Consider the following 18,595-nt stretch of genomic DNA (forward strand, 5'->3'; position numbering starts at 1 on the left):
TTTTTGCTTCTCTTGCTTGGAAGGGATGGATATTGAAGGCTTCTTCTCGAAATTTAGTTTTCTTGGAGAGGAACTTAGCTTAGCTTTTGGAATAAGGGGAGGGAAGGGCTCTTGGTTTCGGTGAAGAAAGCGGAAGGAGAAGGAAGGAGGAAGAAAAAGGAATTTAATCTCTTGTTTTTCTTCTCCCAATCTATTTATTCTTTTGCCAATGAAACATGTCTTCATTCATTCCCTCAACTCCTCTTTTCCTTCATTCCTTTAATTCCCACGAAAATAGAGAGAGGAAGGGAAGTAGGCAATTTATCTTTTGCTTACTTCTTCTCTTAACCAAGAGGAAGAGGAGGTAAGCCACTTGGTTTTCTCTTGCTCTTTTGCTTAGTTTTCTTTTATTTTCTTCCCATCTTTAACGAAATTTTCATTCCTTTCTATCCAAATATTATTCATTATTCTAGTGGTTATCATACATCAATTTATCTCTATTATTTGTGGGAGGTTCAAGGTTCAATCCTTGACCTCACATCTTCTTATTCTATTTTGGTTTCTATTTTCCCTTTTCTCTTATTCTTTTTATTTCTATGCTCTAAAGAAAAAATAATACCCATATACTTATCTTATAATTTCGTGGGTGTTACAGTACCCCATACCTCATAGAAAGTTCGTCCTCGAACTTAGAATAGCGACGGATACTTCTGTCTCATATCATCTTCCCGTTCCCACGTGGCATCTTCGTATCGTTGATTTTGCCACAGGACCTTTACTAAGGGTACTTCTTTGTTCCTTAGTCTTTTGACGTCTCGATCCAATATCTGAATTGGTCGGCTCTCGTAGGTTAGGTCCTCTTGTAATTGTACTTCCCGTGGTTCGATCACTTGGTACGTGTTCGGAATGCATTTCTTCAGCATCGAAACGTGGAACACGTTGTGAATGGCTGACATCTCTTGAGGCAGCTCTATTTCGTAAGCTACTTTGCCGATTCTTTTCAGAACTCGGTATGGTCCCACATAACGCGGGCTTTGTTTTCCCTTCTTACCGAACCTCATTACTCCTTTCATAGGAGCTACTTTGAGAAATACTGAGTCTCCGACACCGAATTCCAATGGCCTTCGTCACTTATCCGTATAATTCTTCTGTCGACTCTGAGCAGTTTCTATTCGTTGGCGGATGTTCTGTATAGCCCGGGTGGTGTTATCGATGAACTCGATTTGGAATCCCATCTCTTTCTTTTCACCGCCTTCGTATATAGGGGATCTACATTTCCTCCCGTATAGAGCCTCGTAAGGCGCCATCCCAATAGTAGCCTGGTAACTATTGTTGTAGGCGAATTTCGCTAGGCATAAATATCGGCTCCAGCTCCCTTTGAAGAGTGACTAGGGCGAATAAGTCCCTTGTCGAGTAACTCCCGTAGTTGTTCTTGAAGTTCCTTCAACTCAGTCGGCGTCATCCGGTAAGGTGCTTTAGAGATTGGTTTAGTACCAGGAACTAATTCAATCATAAATTCTATTTCTCTATTAGGGGATAATCCCGGTAGTTCATCAGGAAATACTTCCGGATAGTTGCATACTACCCTGACCTCTTCTAGCTTCTGGCCCCCGGTTTGACTTGTATCAACTACGTGCGCTAGAAATCCAGTACATCCTTTGTCTAACATCCTCTGTGCCTTTACAGCTGATAAAAATCTTTCAGTTTCTTTCCCAGATTCCCCAATAAATTCAAACATCGGTTCAGCTTCAGGTCGGAAGACTACCTTCCTCTTACGACACTCGATTGAGGCGTCGTACTTGCTCAGGAAGTCCATGCCTAGTATAATGTCATAATCCCGCATGTCGAGTACTATCAGATTGCAGTAGAGTTCCCTGTCTGTGATTCGGATAGGTACGGCCCGCAGCATATGGTCTGATGGCATAACTTCCCCGGATGGTAGGGTTGTTAAGAACGTGCCATTTAGTGTTTAGGGTGGCATGTCTAATTTCTTTGTAAATGGTGCTGAGACGAACGAGTGTGTCGCCCCAGTATCAAATAATACTAAAGCATACTGACCTGTAACGACAGTAGAGGCGCTCGCCACATCTTCTTTAGTAAGCGAGAAAACCCTGGCGTTCGTTGTAGTTAGTGGGGCTTCCAATCTCCCTTGGCTAACAGGTGTTCCTTCAATAGTAGCTTGCATCTGATGTAGTTGTGAGGGAGCACTCTTGTTCTGGTTATTCTACTGAGGTGGTGCCTGAAACCGGTTAGTGCAGTCTCTGGCCAGATTTCCTTCCCCTCCGCAATTATAGCACCTTCTTGTACACTTGTGACATACTCCGGAATGCAGCTTTCCGCAAATAGTGTACTGGGGGTATTTCGGTTGCTTATTCACTGAGTCACCTTTAGGATTGTCCCATTGTTTCCTTTTTCCGGTTGAGGTCCCTTTCCAGCTTGTTTTGTTACCTGAGGGTCTCTGTCCTTCTGTTCGGGCCTGACTCTTATTCTCGTTCATCGCTTTCTGATAATGTTCTGTGATTAGGGCACTGCTGACCAATTCCTCTGTAGTCTGAGGTCTATTAATTTCGCCGGCCACGTTCAGTGCTATCTCGGGTCGAAGCATCTTCAGCATCAGTCTGACCCTTTCTCTTTCTGTGTGAACTAATTCTGGGCATAGGCGTGCCAGACGGTTGAAGCGCTTTACTGCTTCGTTCACTGATAGGTCACCTTGCCGAAACTCGGTGAACTCGTCGTAATGCCAGTTCGTCACTTGCATATGGAAGAACTCTTCGAAGAACTCTGTTTCGAAGTTCGTCCAATTCATCCGATTAATCTGTCTCTTTGACTTCACTCTTTCCCACCACATCCTTGCGTCTCCGGAAAAGCAGAATGATACACATTTGATCTTCTCCGATACGGGCCAGTCCAGTAATTCCACTATGCTTTCCACTGTCTTGAACCAGGCTTGAGCGTCCCATGGCTCGCAAGTACTTGAGAAATTTTTCGGCTTCAGCCTCAGCCACTGTATTAATTAAGTCTCCTGTCGGACCACTGGGACAGGGGCTATCGGTGGTACTGGTGCAACTACGGGGATGACGGGCACTGTATTCTGATTTACTGGCGGGGTGGTAGGATTTTCTTGCTGACCCATCAAAGTTGTTATCAGCTGTTGTTGCTCCGTGATCTGACGCTGGAGGTTAGTGACTACCTGGGTCAGATCTGGTGGAGTCGCTGTCTCGTCTGCCCGGTTAGTACGTCTCCTAGCCATGCTTATCTTCATGACAATAAATTATCGTTATTTCTATCCAGACTAACATAAGATCATTATTATTTCTATCCTACCATCATGCATACCTAAACTAGAACTGTGACTACTCATCATCAAAGAATAAGTAAACATGCATAATATCAAAGCATCATAGAAGAATTAATTTAAGCATATAAATTCTTACTTGGAGCGGCAGGATGGAGGCTTGACATGTGTGTAGTGAAAAGGCTAAACCTGGCTCTGATACCAAATTGTAACGCCCCGCCCCTTCCTGCCTAAGCTGACGGGGGTTACTTATCATTTCTTCTTAAAACAGCGGAAGTCTTATCTATAGTATATTTTTTTTAAAGAAAAAACTTTTTCTTTACTTTTCAAATCATCATCACTAACTACCTATCATATGAGTCACAAAACATGCTTAACATAAATTTAAGCCATAATACTAAAGAGTATGATGAAATATCATGGAGTCATAAAAGAGAGACATAAGCATAATTCTTATTAACTAGAAGCAGGTCTTTCTCTTTAGCCGAGTCACTACTACACACGTCCTTCTTGCCCCCTCCTGCTGCTCCCTTAGTACATCCATTCTTTGCCCTTATCTGTGGTACAAGGAAAGTAAGCTGTGAGCACACAAGGCTCAGAAAGATCCTTTCCTACTCACAAAAACTGTATAGCATAACTTAATCTCCAAGGCGTAAAACATAAAGACATCTAATCATATCATGTATAGAAGCATCATATCGTAACATAATCGTAAGGTATCATGGCATATCATAACATGCATCCTAGCATAACATATCATGAACATAAGCATCATGGCATATCATGATAAAATCATAAAGTGCATCCTAGCATAACATAATCATATGTATCATGGCATATCATAACATAATCATAAAGTGCATCCTAGCATAACATATCATATGTATCATGGCATATCATAACATAATCATAAAGTGCATCCTAGCATAACATATCATATGTATCATGGCATATCATAACATAATCATAAAGTGTTATGCGAGATGACTTTCAAAAACATGATTCATGCAAAAATATATGCAACATGTCTTTTGAAACCTTATTACATACATACTTAAACATAATCATAACATGATTAGGGCCCCGGCTTGTACCACATACATAAATGCGCACGTCCTATGTAGGTCCAAGGTAGCAAGTCTTGAACCCTACAAGGCATACATACTAGGCCCGTTTCTTAGTCCATCGACCTAGGGGCACTTAGCTCATCATAATAGCATGTATAATTTGGACACACAGCACATCATAATTACATGCATAGTTTGGGCACACAGCTCATCATAAATAGCATGCATAATTTGGGACACAGCTCATCATAATTTAATGCATAAATTGGGCACACAGCTCATCATAAATAGTATGCATATCTTGGGCACACAGCACAGCATAAGGGTTACCAACATACATAGATCATACGTATACATAATTAAACATAGAAGCATAACAAGCTCTTACCACATTATAAAACATTTCATGTGAGATACATGGGAAATCATATTTAGATTTCTAACCCTAATGTCATGTAATGGCCGAAACATATAGATGTGACTTAGGTTAGAAATCAACATACAAGCATGTGAACCCTAAACCAATATCATATCATATACCATAAGGAAACATCATGAGCATGCTTTAGGTTAGGTTCTAGGTTTCCTAAGCTTATAAATCTTATCATGGCCGAATCTTATCAATCATCACATTGGGTTAAAAAACAACATTCAAGCATGTGAAACCTAAACCAATATCATATCATATACCATAAGGAAACATCATGAGCATGTTTTAGGTTAGGTTCTAGGTTTCCTAAGCTTATAAATCTTATCATGGCCGAATCTTATCAATCATCACATTGGGTTAAAAACAACATTCAAGCATGTGGAACCTAAACCAATTTCATAGCAAATATTACAAGGAACATCATGAGCATAGTTAGGTTAGGTTCCAAGTTTCCTAGGCCCTTAAACTTGTTATGGCCGAAACCTTTAGGGCTTGGAACTAGGTTTCATGTGTCATAAAAGCATGGAAACCCTAAACCAATTTCATAACAATTATTACAAGGAACAACATGAGCATAATTAGGTTAGGTTCCAAGTTTCCTAGGCCCTTAAACTTGTTGTGGCCGAAACCATTAAGTCTTGGAGCTAGGTTACAAGTGTCATGAAAGCATGGAAACCCTAAACCAATTTCATAACAATTATTACAAGGAACAACATAAGCATAATTAGGTTAGGTTCTAAGTTTCCTAGGCCCTTAAACTTGTTGTGGTCGACACTTGTAAGGCTTGAATCTAGTTTTCAAGTGTCATAAAAGCATGAGAACCCTAAACCAATTTCATAACAATTATTACAAGGAACAACATAAGCATAATTAGGTTAGGTTCTAAGTTTCCTAGGCCCTTAAACTTGTTGTGGCCGAATGTTCATGGGGCATGAAAACAAGTTCTAACCACACTACAACATGAGTATGTCATATTAATTTTCATGTCTTGTCTTAAGGAGGATCATGACATGATTAGTTTAGGTTTAACAATTTTCTAGGCCCCTAATCCTATCATGGCCGAATACTTACGAGCATGGAATAAAGTTCAATCAGCATATAGGCATGAGCAAACATGTTAACAACTTTCTCATCATGAAGTACATATCATAAAACAAAAAAGGAGCATGCTTGGTTTGAGTCTTAACTTACCTATTTCCTTTATTCATGTTTGGCCGAGAGTCTAGGGATATGATTCTAAGTTCTAACCAAAAATTATAGCATATGAACATTAGATAAATACCTACCATAAGATACATGTTACAAGAAGCATATTGAGCATGTCAAAATTTAGGTCTTTACATTTCCTAGATTCTTCTTTTTAGTCTTGTCTTGGCCGAAAATTTCATGAAGGTATCCTAGGTTTTTAGGCAACCAAAACTCATAGAAAACACACAAGCTATTGTACCACAGGTGAGGGAAACTTACCTCCTTTCGCTTGTGGTTTTTCTTAAGGAAGAAGGTATCCTAAGTTCCAAGGAAGGAAAAAGCTTCTTCTTCTTGTACCTCTTTTTGCTTCTCTTGCTTGGAAGGGATGGATCTTGAAGGCTTCTTCTCAAAATTTAGTTTTATTGGAGAGGAACTTAGCTTAGCTTTTGGAATAAGGGGAGGGAAGGGCTCTTGGTTTCGGTGAAGAAATAGGAAGGAGAAGTAAGGAGGAAGAAAAAGGAATTTAATCTCTTGTTTTTCTTCTCCCAATCTATTTATTCCTTTGCCAATGAAACATGTCTTCATTCATTCCCTCAACTCCTCGTTTCCTTCATTCCTTTAATTCCCACGAAAATAGAGAGACGAAGGGAAGTAGGCAATTTATCTTTTGCTTGCTTCTTCTCTTAACCAAGAGGAAGAGGAGGTAAGCCACTTGGTTTTCTCTTGCTCTTTTGCTTAGTTTTCTTTTATTTTCTTCTCATCTTTAACTAAATTTTCGTTCCTTTCTATCCAAATATTATTCATTATTCTAGTGGTTATCATACATCAATTTATCTCTATTATTTGTGGGAGGTTCAAGGTTCAATCCTTGACCTCACCTCTTCTTATTCTATTTTGGTTTCTATTTTCCCTTTTCTCTTATTCTTTTTATTTCTATGCTCTAAAGAAAAAATAATACTCATATACTTATCTTATAATTTTGTGGGTGTTACACCTAACAAGTGGTATCAGAGTCATGCTCACTTCAGAAGAACTAATTGCCATCTGAAGCAAAAGAAATGGTCGGATCCAGCATCTATAAATCAAAATTTGAAGGAGATTTTATGACGTGGAAAAAGCGCATAAAGGTATTCTTCTAGATTAATTTTAAAATATTACTAATTATAAAATATGATTTTGCAGCACCCACGGATTAGCACGGAACCGAGAAAGAAGAGTACACGTGGATGAAAAAGGAGCAGGTTGACTTCGTGGCTAATGAAAAAGCTTAGCTCCATCTACTTAGTGTTCTTCTACCCCAAGAGGTAAACCGAATCGGAAGCTACAACTTCACCAAAGATCTCTGAGAGAAATTCCTGGAGCTTCACGAAGATACTTCAGAAGCCAAACTAGCAAAGTGGGACATCCTCTAAAGCCAATTGACTAAACTCTGGATGAACAAGGGAGAGAAGGTATTGTTAGGACCTTCGGATAGCGGCTAGAGAGGGGGGGGGTGTGAATAGCCGACCCCAAATTCTCGTTTCTTCCTACAATTTGAGTTAGCGCAGAGGAAATAAAGAGTAGAAACGAAAATGGAGAAGATCAAACCTCAAACGCGACGATATAACAAGGTTCGGAGATGATACTCCTACTCCTCGGCTTGTCCGTAAGGTGGACGAATCCTATCAATCCTTCGGTGGATGAGACCCCGGAAAACCGGCTAATAAGAACTCCTTCTTGGTGGAGAAACCTCACCACAATTCCTTTTGCAACAGCAATAATGGAGTACAAAGAATAGAGCAAGAAACAATGGACAATATGAATGTAAAAACACCCTACCAAGTTTGCTTGTCTTCTCGTTGTTTACTGGAGTCCGTTGATGAAGCAGCAACTTCACGGATCCAACAACAGTAGCTAGAAAACCAGCCGATGGAAGCTCACATGAAGCTTCAGCAGTGGAGAGCTCAACAAATCTCAGATCGCAGGAGCAAGAATCGTAGTCAGCAAGCGTTATTTTTCCCTTCTTCTACTGTAGCGGCCTTATATCCTGCACCTGCGAAAAAGACAAAGAAGAATCCAGAAATCTAGCCGTTGAGTCACAACGGCTAAGCCTGGACCGATCAGGCTCCATCCTGATCGGTCCAGGAGGACCCTGATCGGTCTGTGGACTGATCAGGCCCTAAGCTGATCGGTCCCCAGACCAATCAACCAACTCTCTGTGAGAGTTGGCTTCGAAGCCTGATCGGTCTGTGGACCGATCAGGTAATGAATCGATCCGGACCGATCCCCTACCTTTTCGCCTCCGATCGTTTCACGATCGAGACCGATCGATTAACCTGAAACATTCTTTTTGGTTCCGATCGGTCACGGACCGATCGCACAATCAGTATCACGGATCGGTCACTAGACCGATCCAATGCCTATAGAGCTTCCTGGCCTAAAACCTAAAGCCTCGGTCAGAGAACGAGCCACCGAGCCCTCTCGACCTAGTCCGGAGAACGAGCTACGAGCCCTCTCCGACTTCCACGTTCGGTCCAAAGAACGAGCTACCGCGCCCGCCCTGCCTAAGTCCGGAGAACGAGCTACCGAGCCCTCTCCGACTTCATCCGGTCCAGAGAACGAGCTCCCGAGCCCTCTCTGACCTAGTCCGGAGAACGAACTACCGAGCCCTCTCCGACTTCCACGTCCGGTCCAGAGAACGAGCTCCCGAGCCCTCTCTGACCTAGTCCGGAGAACGAGCTACCGAGCCCTCTCCGACTTTCACGTCCGGTCCAGAGAACGAGCTCCCGAGCCCTCTCTGACCTAGTCCGGAGAACGAGCTACCGAGCCCTCTCTGACTTCCCATGCCAAGCTTCCATACTTGGACTTTTCCCCGTGCCAAGCTCCCTGCTTGGTCTTTTCCCGTGCCAAGCTCCCTGCTTGGACTTTTCCGTGCCAAGTCTCCATACTTGGACTTCTCCGTGCCAAGTCTCCAAACTTGGGCTTTTCCCGTGCCAAGCTCCCTGCTTGTACTTTTCCGTGCCAAGTCTCCATACTTGGACTTTTCCCCTGCCAAGTCTCCATACTTGGACTTTTCCCCTGCCAAGTCTCCATACTTGGACTTTTCCCGAATCAGGTCAACTCAAGTCGGGTCAACCAGTTCAACCTTGACCAAAGGTTGCACCCGCACTCCCAAGTTCCTATTCTTGTCAAACATCAAGATACAACTTTTCTATTCTCGTCAAACATCAAAATACAACTCGAGTCAGGTCAACTCGAGTCGGGTCAACCAGGTCAACCTTGACCTAAGGTTGCACCAACAATCTCCCCCTTTTTGATGTTTGACAAAAATCATAATCAAGTTAGGTTAACCCGATAACCTAACTTAGGTTTTCCAATAGTTCTTCAATCAATGTTCTTCCTTGAACATTCTCCCCAAACTCCAATGTTCTTCCTTGAACATTCTCTAGACATTTCTCCCCCTTTTTGACACACATCAAAAAGAATGAATCAAGGTTAAGAGTTTCTTCCTAATGAAAGTCTCATACCTTTCATTGAAACCCTTAATTTCCCCTTGATACTAAAGACAACAATCAACTTAGTGATAATCCCATGTCACTCATCCTCAGAAATCGAGTAAAAACTCCCCCTAAAAGTCAACTCCCCCTTGACCATTAGGTAAAACTCACCCTAAAGGTCAACTCCTCCTTGACCATTGCACCAACAATGTCTTGGAAAGTTTCAACCCTTTAGAAATCTAAAACACAACTTCCACAGCTGAAATTTCAGACAATCAGTCGAAAATCAGCATTTTGGCACGCTCTGATCGGTCACCAGACCGATCAGAACTCCTCTGGATCGGTCACCAGACCGATCAGACTTCCCTGGATCGGTCCAGTGACCGATCCACACTACTCTGGACCGATCAGGCTCTTCTCTGATCGGTCCACAACTCTCTGATAAGAGTTCTGAATTTTTTTCCTCCCGAAATTCAGAAACCCCTAAAAAATTACAGAAAATTCCAAAAATTGTAAAATTTTGAGGATACATTCCTCATAACATATATTATCATGGAAAAATAGTTTTCTATGAAAATAACTTCCATTTTTAAATCTTGATACAAAGTTTGAAAAACTTTGAAATAGCTCAAGGTTAATCCATCTTTGTATCAACTTGCTCAATGATGAATGCTATCACTAGAAAAGCTTCATCAAGGTTTTTCAAATCAATTTTGAAATGATTTTAAACCATTCAATTTAGGATCACAATCTTAGGGCTAAATGTACATGACTTGTACACAAGCTTTCCCTATGATCCTCAATTTAGAATTAGGCTCATCTAGGTACAAGAGCTATGCACCTTGATCCTAACTTATAATCCTAATATCTCACACACATCTAAGGTGTATCAAACACATCCAAGTCAATTTTGATGTGAGATATGGGTTTAGGTCATCTTAAGCTAAGTTCTCATGTATTTTCTAGACAACAATTTGATTTCCATATCAAATTGAGTTTTTATCCTTAAATCAAATTAATTGATCATAAATGCAAGAGATGATGACATGGCATAAAATAATATCATAAGTGAAAACATGTGCCAATGTCTTGATGTCATGTCATAAAGTATGAAACTTAAATAGGGCATGACATATAACTAACCTAAGCATTATCATGACATTTCAAATGATAATAAAATAAATATGATGTCATGACATGGCATATGACAAACAATATATGGCAAATAACATATAAAGGTATAGAAAATACCTAATTCTAGCCTTAGTTGTCATTTTTGATAATTTTGATCATTTTGCCACAAATTCTATATTCCTAAGTGTAATAGACCTAAAATCATATACTAAAGATTTTTAGATCACTATGTGCCAATTAGATTGATCCTAGAAAACTCCTCAAATGTGGTTGGCACATCCTAATCACCTTAGGAATAATTTTTAATTTCATTTTCAAGGCTTGGTTATACCTTGAAACTTCCTAAAATACCACATTTTGCCATGATTAGGTTAACTACCTATCCAAATAAGATGGCACACCCTAAACCATCTAGCATGAAGGAATCACGCTCCTAGGAACCCAATACCTATTTGAGCTCACTACAAGAAAAAAGACATACAACAACGGTTTTTCACCGTTGTCGTAGGCCATTTTTAACTGTTGTTAAAGGCTGTGTTGTTAAAAGGGGTGGCAAACAACAACAGTTTTTAACCGTTGTCTACGAAGGCAAAGACAACATTTTAACAACGGTGAAAAACTGTTATCTTTTCCTACAAAGACAACAGTTTTTCACCGTTGTCTTTGAGCGTATGCCTAGGTTCTTCAACAACAGTTTTGAACTGTCTACGACAACGGCTAAAAAGCGTTGTCTTTTTAGCCAATGACATCGGTTTGACAACGGTTAAAAACCGTTGTCTTTTTAGGCAACAATGTTAAATAACATCAGTTTGTCACTATTGTCTTTTAACGCCATTGACAACAGTTTGACATATTTAAACTGATGTCTTTGGGTACAATATACAACATTTTGACAATAAATAAAAAACTTATTAATCTTTTCTTACTCAATGGTTTATAAAAAACATCCAGTACAAATTTCATTGATAAAAAACCTACATAATCAATATTTACAATGCAAATATTCCAACATTCAAACATCACAAAAGTACCAAACATCAACATTCAAACATCACAAAAGTTTACACAGCCAAAAGTTTATATATATCACACATATAGTCCAAAATATCATGTTTTGTTGGAGCATGCATCTTCTAAACAGCCTGTGCATCTTCTAAACTGCAGCCTTTTCTGGTTTCTCCTCCCTCCTAGCTTCTCTTTTCTTCTCCTTTCACAGAAACTGCAGCATATGATTGCAAGTTAATTCATTTCCCAGGAGTAAATGGCATAAAAAATGGATCTCTTGGAAATTTCACACGTACCTGACCTTATTACAGTTTTACAAAAACTCAGAGTAGTATGTCTTAAAAGACCAGCTATATGGCTTTACAAGTAACTCTTAAGTATGGTAAACCAAACCTATCAACTTTACATATACCAAAAAAATTCTATCCAATTTGAAGCATATAGAATCTAGCTAAATTCACAGAGCAAGCAATGGCTTAGAGCAACAACCAGATTCTGGTTCTATCATCGAGCATCAAAAAAGCATTATAGAATCTAGCTAAATTAGACATGAAAAATCAAGTTCCAACTTATTTCCGGAGCATACAAAATCACAAATACAAATAAGGGCTGAAGCAACAAAGCAGCACACAGAGAATTAAACAAACAAGCTTTACTAATTTAAATTCACAGAGCAAGCAAATTGATCAACCCACAATTATCATAAGGATCTACTCTCTTGATACTCAAATAGACTCAGTAAACGGCCTAACTTCTAGCAGGAATCAAAATTCCTAACTATATTAGCATTTTCCCCAATTCATATTCGAATAAAATTCTCCGACAATCATGCAAAAGCATAGAGATGGTTTATTTAGTTTTTATACGGAATAGAGAGTAGAAAAGAGCAATCCAAACTTCCGACAACATCATAGAGGATACCGCTAATTAGATCATGGAAATCACATAGATAGAACTAGTAAAGAACATAAAAGCCCAAGATTTAACGATGAGACTGAGGGATTTAACAAAGGACCTGCATCTAACCATGTATCAAACCAGAAATTAATATGATCTTCACCTAAACGCCATCTAATCTGCTCTTCTGCTATGTTTCTCATCTGTAACGTCCTGTGCAGTTGCTAGATGTTTAAGTCTTGTTAAACAATGAGAGCGAGGATTGTTTAAGTCCTGTGCAGTTGCTAGATCATGTTTAACGTTGAATACTAATTGATTTCTGTAACGTCCTGTAACGTTGAATACTAACGTCCTGTTCAGTTGCTAGATCATGTTTAACGTCCTAGCTCTCATCTAATTCGAACAATGCTCATTGGATGCTCGAAAGCTTCAGGTTCGATATGCTTAGTTAATAGCCTTAACATGTGATTTTTGCAAAACATATGACATGATAATTGTAATTAGATTTTTTTTTTACTTGTAAAAAATCGCTATGGCCATTGAAACTTAACAGACTTTATTGATCTGAACACTTAACATCACAAATGTTCAAGCTTGCCACTTTTCCCTGCATCAATAATGCATTGAAACAAGGTATCACGCAACCAATCCAGGACAGTTTGCATGTCATTCGAAATTGAAAAGTAAACTTTTGTTAGCAAAAAAGACAACTTGATAACATGCACTTTGGAGGTGAGACTAGGGGAAATTATCAGGTCATTTTACACTATAATGAAATAAATCCTGGTTAGGACCTGATTAATATGGAACTAAACAGACTACACTATACAAAAAAAGTAAATTTCAATAGAGGGAGAATACATATAAAAATCATACTTTTAGTTCAAAGATGGAACAAACCTGAGCACGAATAAAGCCAGAAAGAGCAAAAGTGGATCATCCAAGTGTCCAATATTGATTTGGATGGATGCGTGATCCTTGGCAGTGATTAGTCTGTTCGTAGCAGAACTAGGGGAGAAAACGAAAGTTGGAAAAAACATCACAATAATCAACATAATCGATCAATATATCCATGCTACAGAAGATCTAATTACTAATAAGATAATCACCATTTTCTAAGGATATAAAGATTCATCATTTCACCCGCTTCGTTCTGCATCTTGAAAGTGATATCGCTTCCCTAGATTCACAAATATGTGACCAAATCACCTGATAACACAATAAAAACAATTAGGGAAAAATATTTGACCAAATCACCTTATAATAAACATAGCCTTCAAGCACATAAAATACGAAAATAAAATTCAAGAAACTCACAGACATACCACTACTTTGTGGACCCATGATAGAAACTACAGCATAGGAGAATCCATGCTCTGCCAACTTCACTGACTTCATAAAGTGTTCAAGACTCGTGACATTGAATACACCATCTCCGTCAATCAGTTGGATAGAGCAACATTCATTAGCCATTTCTGCTTAAAAAAAAGAAGAAAACAGTAATTGATGTGAGGTCAAAAACAATCCTTTAACCGACACAATAGACATCAATTGAATTATTGCATTATGGAAGTGAAGTAATAATCCTTTAACATGACAGACATAATAGATTACTCATATCACAAGCCAATGCATATAACTTATCATACAACTATACTTATTGGTATTGATGGAGTCTATTTGTTGGTCCATTCCATTGGATTGTAGGTTATTTTCTTTGTAACGACTTGGATGCTGAGATCTCTAGTTATGGTATCATCTCCTAGAAGCCAACATGACTACATGAAAGGCAAGCAAGGTCATGGATTCTAGTGAGTACTTAGATAGCTTGAACCTTCCTAAAGTATCATCTCTAGTTATGGTACAATCGTTTTTCAGAAACTTAAGGGGAAGTTGTTGATGTAGTTGTACTTGAGTTGGACTCATTTTAATGTGTTAGTAAAATGTATGACGTTATGTTTAAGTTGGACAAAACCTCTATATCTTGAAGCTTTAATCCATACAACAAACTTTAATGAGAAAAGTAAATGACCAAATTAAAGATAAAAATATGTTATAGCTACATGCGCAAAAGGCAAAAATAACATATTCTGATGCATAAAGCAGTTATTGGGCTGCGCGAGTAATCCAATAAAGCATCAGGCTGAAGACATTCAGAACATAAAAATAGGGGAACTTAAAGAACAGTGATTATTGGGCTATCAGATCAAATACCAAACTAAAGCATCAGGCTGAAGACATTCAGAACATAAAAATAGGGGAACTTAAAGAACAGTGATTCCTATTTCAGAAATTCAGATATCATTTATTTGTGACACCCAAGAAATGTTGCAAGTATTCTGCAAACAAATCGAAGTAACATCAACCTTAAGTTTAGCATGGAAAACTTTTGATCGGGTTAAGTAGACATTACTGTCCTGTCTGAAAGGATCTCTTACTTCCAAAGGCAAGTAATTATCCTACAATAGTAGAAAACACAAGAGGAGAAAACTAAGTAATCTCAAGACAAAAGCAAGATGGATAAGTGAAGTATCAGATAACATAAAGAAGTAGCACCAGGGTTGCAATATCATCAACGCAACCATTGGTGTCGACTTATCACACCTCAGTACGTAGCTCATCGGTTGTCCCAAAGCCAACCACATATCCCTCAAAAGGTCCACCATAGTCCATCTAAGGAGCCTCCTTCATCCATGGATTGACGCAGTAAATCAGCTTCGACTTTGTAAAAACAACCTCTCCGCCTTTCCCTTACAACACCTCCTTCGAATCAGAAATTAAAAAAAAAAGGAAAACTTTTTCCAATCTGGAGTGCATTCCCACCATCGAACTGCATTTCGATCCCGCACAAACGAAAAAATAATAATAAATACAAGAATCAGATGAAGGCGTAAAGAAGTTCACCCCTAGTACAACAAAGAATACCAGCGCATGGCCCGTTGGTCGGGATCAAACCCAAAAAGCAAGGAAACCTAGCATCAAACTCAAGCTCTCCTAAATACCATCAATTCTCCTTACTTCGGGCACCAGCTTCCTTGGTCGGGATGCATCGTAGGGCTCAGTACTCGAAAAACATGGATATGCGAGAGAACTGGGAATCGACTCCGCGGAACGCTAGTCGGAAATGTCTTCGACGAAGGAATCAGATCTATGGGCGATGACAAGCTGATTATTGGGCTGCGCGAGTAATCCAGCTTTGCCCTGCAGGGAAGCGTCGCCCTCGCGGTCAGTGACGACTGGGAGGAGGATTTGTAGAAGTAGTGATTATTGGGCAGTGCAGCTTGGAAAGGAATGGAGAAGGGGCGACGGGTTTAGGGCTTGGAGAGGAAAGGAGAAGGGGCGACAGGTTTAGGGCTTGGAGAGGAAAGGAGAAGGGGCGGTGGGTTTAGGGCTTGGAGAGGAAAGGAGAAAGAAAAATGTGAAGCAGATGAAGAGATCGTAAAGGAGGGGGAATGCGGCGGTAAAAATATTTCGAGGAGAGGGAAAGAAAAAACGCGGCGGCAAAAAATGGTGAAAGGGAAAAACGGTGAAGGGAAAAATAATGGTATTCAACAACACTTAATAGACAACGGTTTTTAAAAACTGTTGTTGTAATCCCAAAAAATAGTGTACATAGACAACAATTTTCAAAAACTGTTGTCGTACCCTTTAAAAACCGTTGTTGTATCTCCAAAAAAACATAAATAGACAACGGTTTTTAAAAACCGTTGTCATAGGCCAAAAAAATTACTAAACGACAACAGTTTTTGTTAAAACCGTTGTTAAAAGGTAAAAAGACAACGGTTTGGTATAAAACCGTTGTCGTTTGAATGTTGTTGAATGACATTTTTCTTGTAGTGGCTCATTGGGTTCACTAAATATTCACTAGGGATGACTTCCCTAGCAACCCTCCTAATGACCCTCCTAGGCTTTAAAGCCTTGGTCATTTGGGACTCATCAAGATCAACTCTAGGGGTGACTCCCCTTGTGACCTTGGTGATGGTCTTCCTAGCCCTAGGTCTTGTTCCATAATCGAATGGAACATTATAATAAGTGGGCTTGATCACTTGAGACTTAGGTTTGTGACCCAAACCTCTCATGTCCTTGGGCTTTGATTTTTGACCCTTAGACCCTAGAGTTGGCTTTTCCAAATTCTTAAGAGCCTTTTCTAAAGTGTCAAGTCTTGACCTTAAAACTTGATTTTCCTTCTCTAATACCTCAAGTTTTAATTTGTCATTTTTCTTTGAGGTATTCCTAAGCATATGTCTAGTTGTTTTGGGATTCCTACCTAGGTTTTCCTTAACCTTAGATGAGTTAATTCTAGGATTGGCATTTCTAGTATCATCCTTACCTAGACTAACATGTTTGGCACCTAAACACATGTATCGGTTCCTATAGTTATCATGCTTATCATTATTGACAAATGCAATAAAGCTACTAGCATGTTTCTTATTAGAATTGCAATAATGTGCCTTAAAAGATACCTTAGGGTTTGCCTTAGCTCCCCCCATAGATGTGCTTGGTCTCTTGTCCTTGTGAGGTTGTCTCCCCCTCGGACATTGACTCCTATAATGTCCCCTTCGCTTGCATTGGAAGCACACCACGTGCTCCTTGCCCTTGCGTATCGGGACTCCGGCTTCCTTGACTTTTGGTGCCGGTGGAGTCTTCCTAATCCTCTTTGGACATTTACTCTTGTAATGCCCATATTCCCTACATTCAAAGCACATTATATGTAATTTACTTGAAATTAAATTGCTTGAGTTACCTAGGGTTGAGGATGAACATAAACTCTCTTCTTCATCCCTTCCGGAGGTAGAGGCTTCTTCTTGCACCAATCTTGATGAAGAACTCTCCTCCTCTTCTTCCTTAGATGTTGAGTAGCCCTCAACTTCTAATTCCATACCTCCATGATGTGAGCTACTTGGCTCACTTGACTCCTCTTCATGACTTGAATTGGAGCTCTCCTCATGGAACTTAGCCAAGTTGTTCCACAACTCCTTGGCATCATTGTATCCACCTATCTTACACAAGATATCATTAGGTAATGAAAATTCAAGGATTTTCGTTACCTCGTCGTTGATTGTGGATTGGTGGATTTGTTCCTTCGTCCACTTCTTCTTCTCGAGAGGTTCTCCCTTTTTATCCACCGGAGGAGTAAAACCTACTCGTACACAATTCCAATTCACTAGGTTAGTCATAAGAAAATACTTCATTCTTACCTTCCAATACGCGAAGTCGTCGCGATCGTAGAAGGGTGGACTCGTGATGTCTTCTCCAAGTAGATCCATTCTCTAGCTTGTGCTCCCCCGGGTGTTAATCCGACGAAGAGCAACCTTGCTCTGATACCACTTGTTAGGACCTTCGGATAGCGGCTAGAGAGGGGGGTGTGAATAGCCGACCCCAAATTCTCGTTTCTTCCTACAATTTGAGTTAGCGCAGTGGAAATAAAGAGTAGAAATGAAAATGGAGAAGATCAAACCTCAAACGCGACGATATAACAAGGTTCAGAGATGATACTCCTACTCCTCGGCTTGTCCGTAAGGTGGACGAATCCTATCAATCCGTCGATTGATGAGACCCCGGAAAACCGGCTAATAAGAACTCCTTCTGGGTGGAGAAACCTCACCACAATTCCTTTTGCAATAGCAATAATGGAGTACAAAGAATAGAGCAAGAAACAATGGACAATATGAATGTAAAAACACCCTACCAAGTTTGCTTGTCTTCTCGTTGTTTACTGGAGTCCGTTGATGAAGCAGCAACTTCACGGATCCAACAACAGCAGCTAGAAAACCAGCCGATGGAAGCTCACACGAAGCTTCAGCAGTGGAGAGCTCAACAAAGCTCAGATTGCAGGAGCAAGAACCGTAGTCAGCAAGCGTTATTTTTCCCTTCTTCTACTGTAGCGGCCTTATATCCTGCACCTGCGAAGAAGACAAAGAAGAATTCAGAAATCTAGCCGTTGAGTCACAACGGCTAAGCCTGGACCGATCAGGCTCCATCCTGATCGGTCCAGGAGGACCCTGATCGGTCTGTGGACCGATCAGGCCCTAGGCTGATCGGTCCCCAGACCGATCAACCAACTCTCTGTGAGAGTTGGCTTCGAAGCCTGATCGGTCTGTGGACCGATCAGGCTATAGGTGGA

Source organism: Zingiber officinale, chromosome 11B (genome assembly GCF_018446385.1).
Source record: "Zingiber officinale cultivar Zhangliang chromosome 11B, Zo_v1.1, whole genome shotgun sequence".
NCBI classification, from domain to species: Eukaryota; Viridiplantae; Streptophyta; class Magnoliopsida; order Zingiberales; family Zingiberaceae; genus Zingiber; species Zingiber officinale.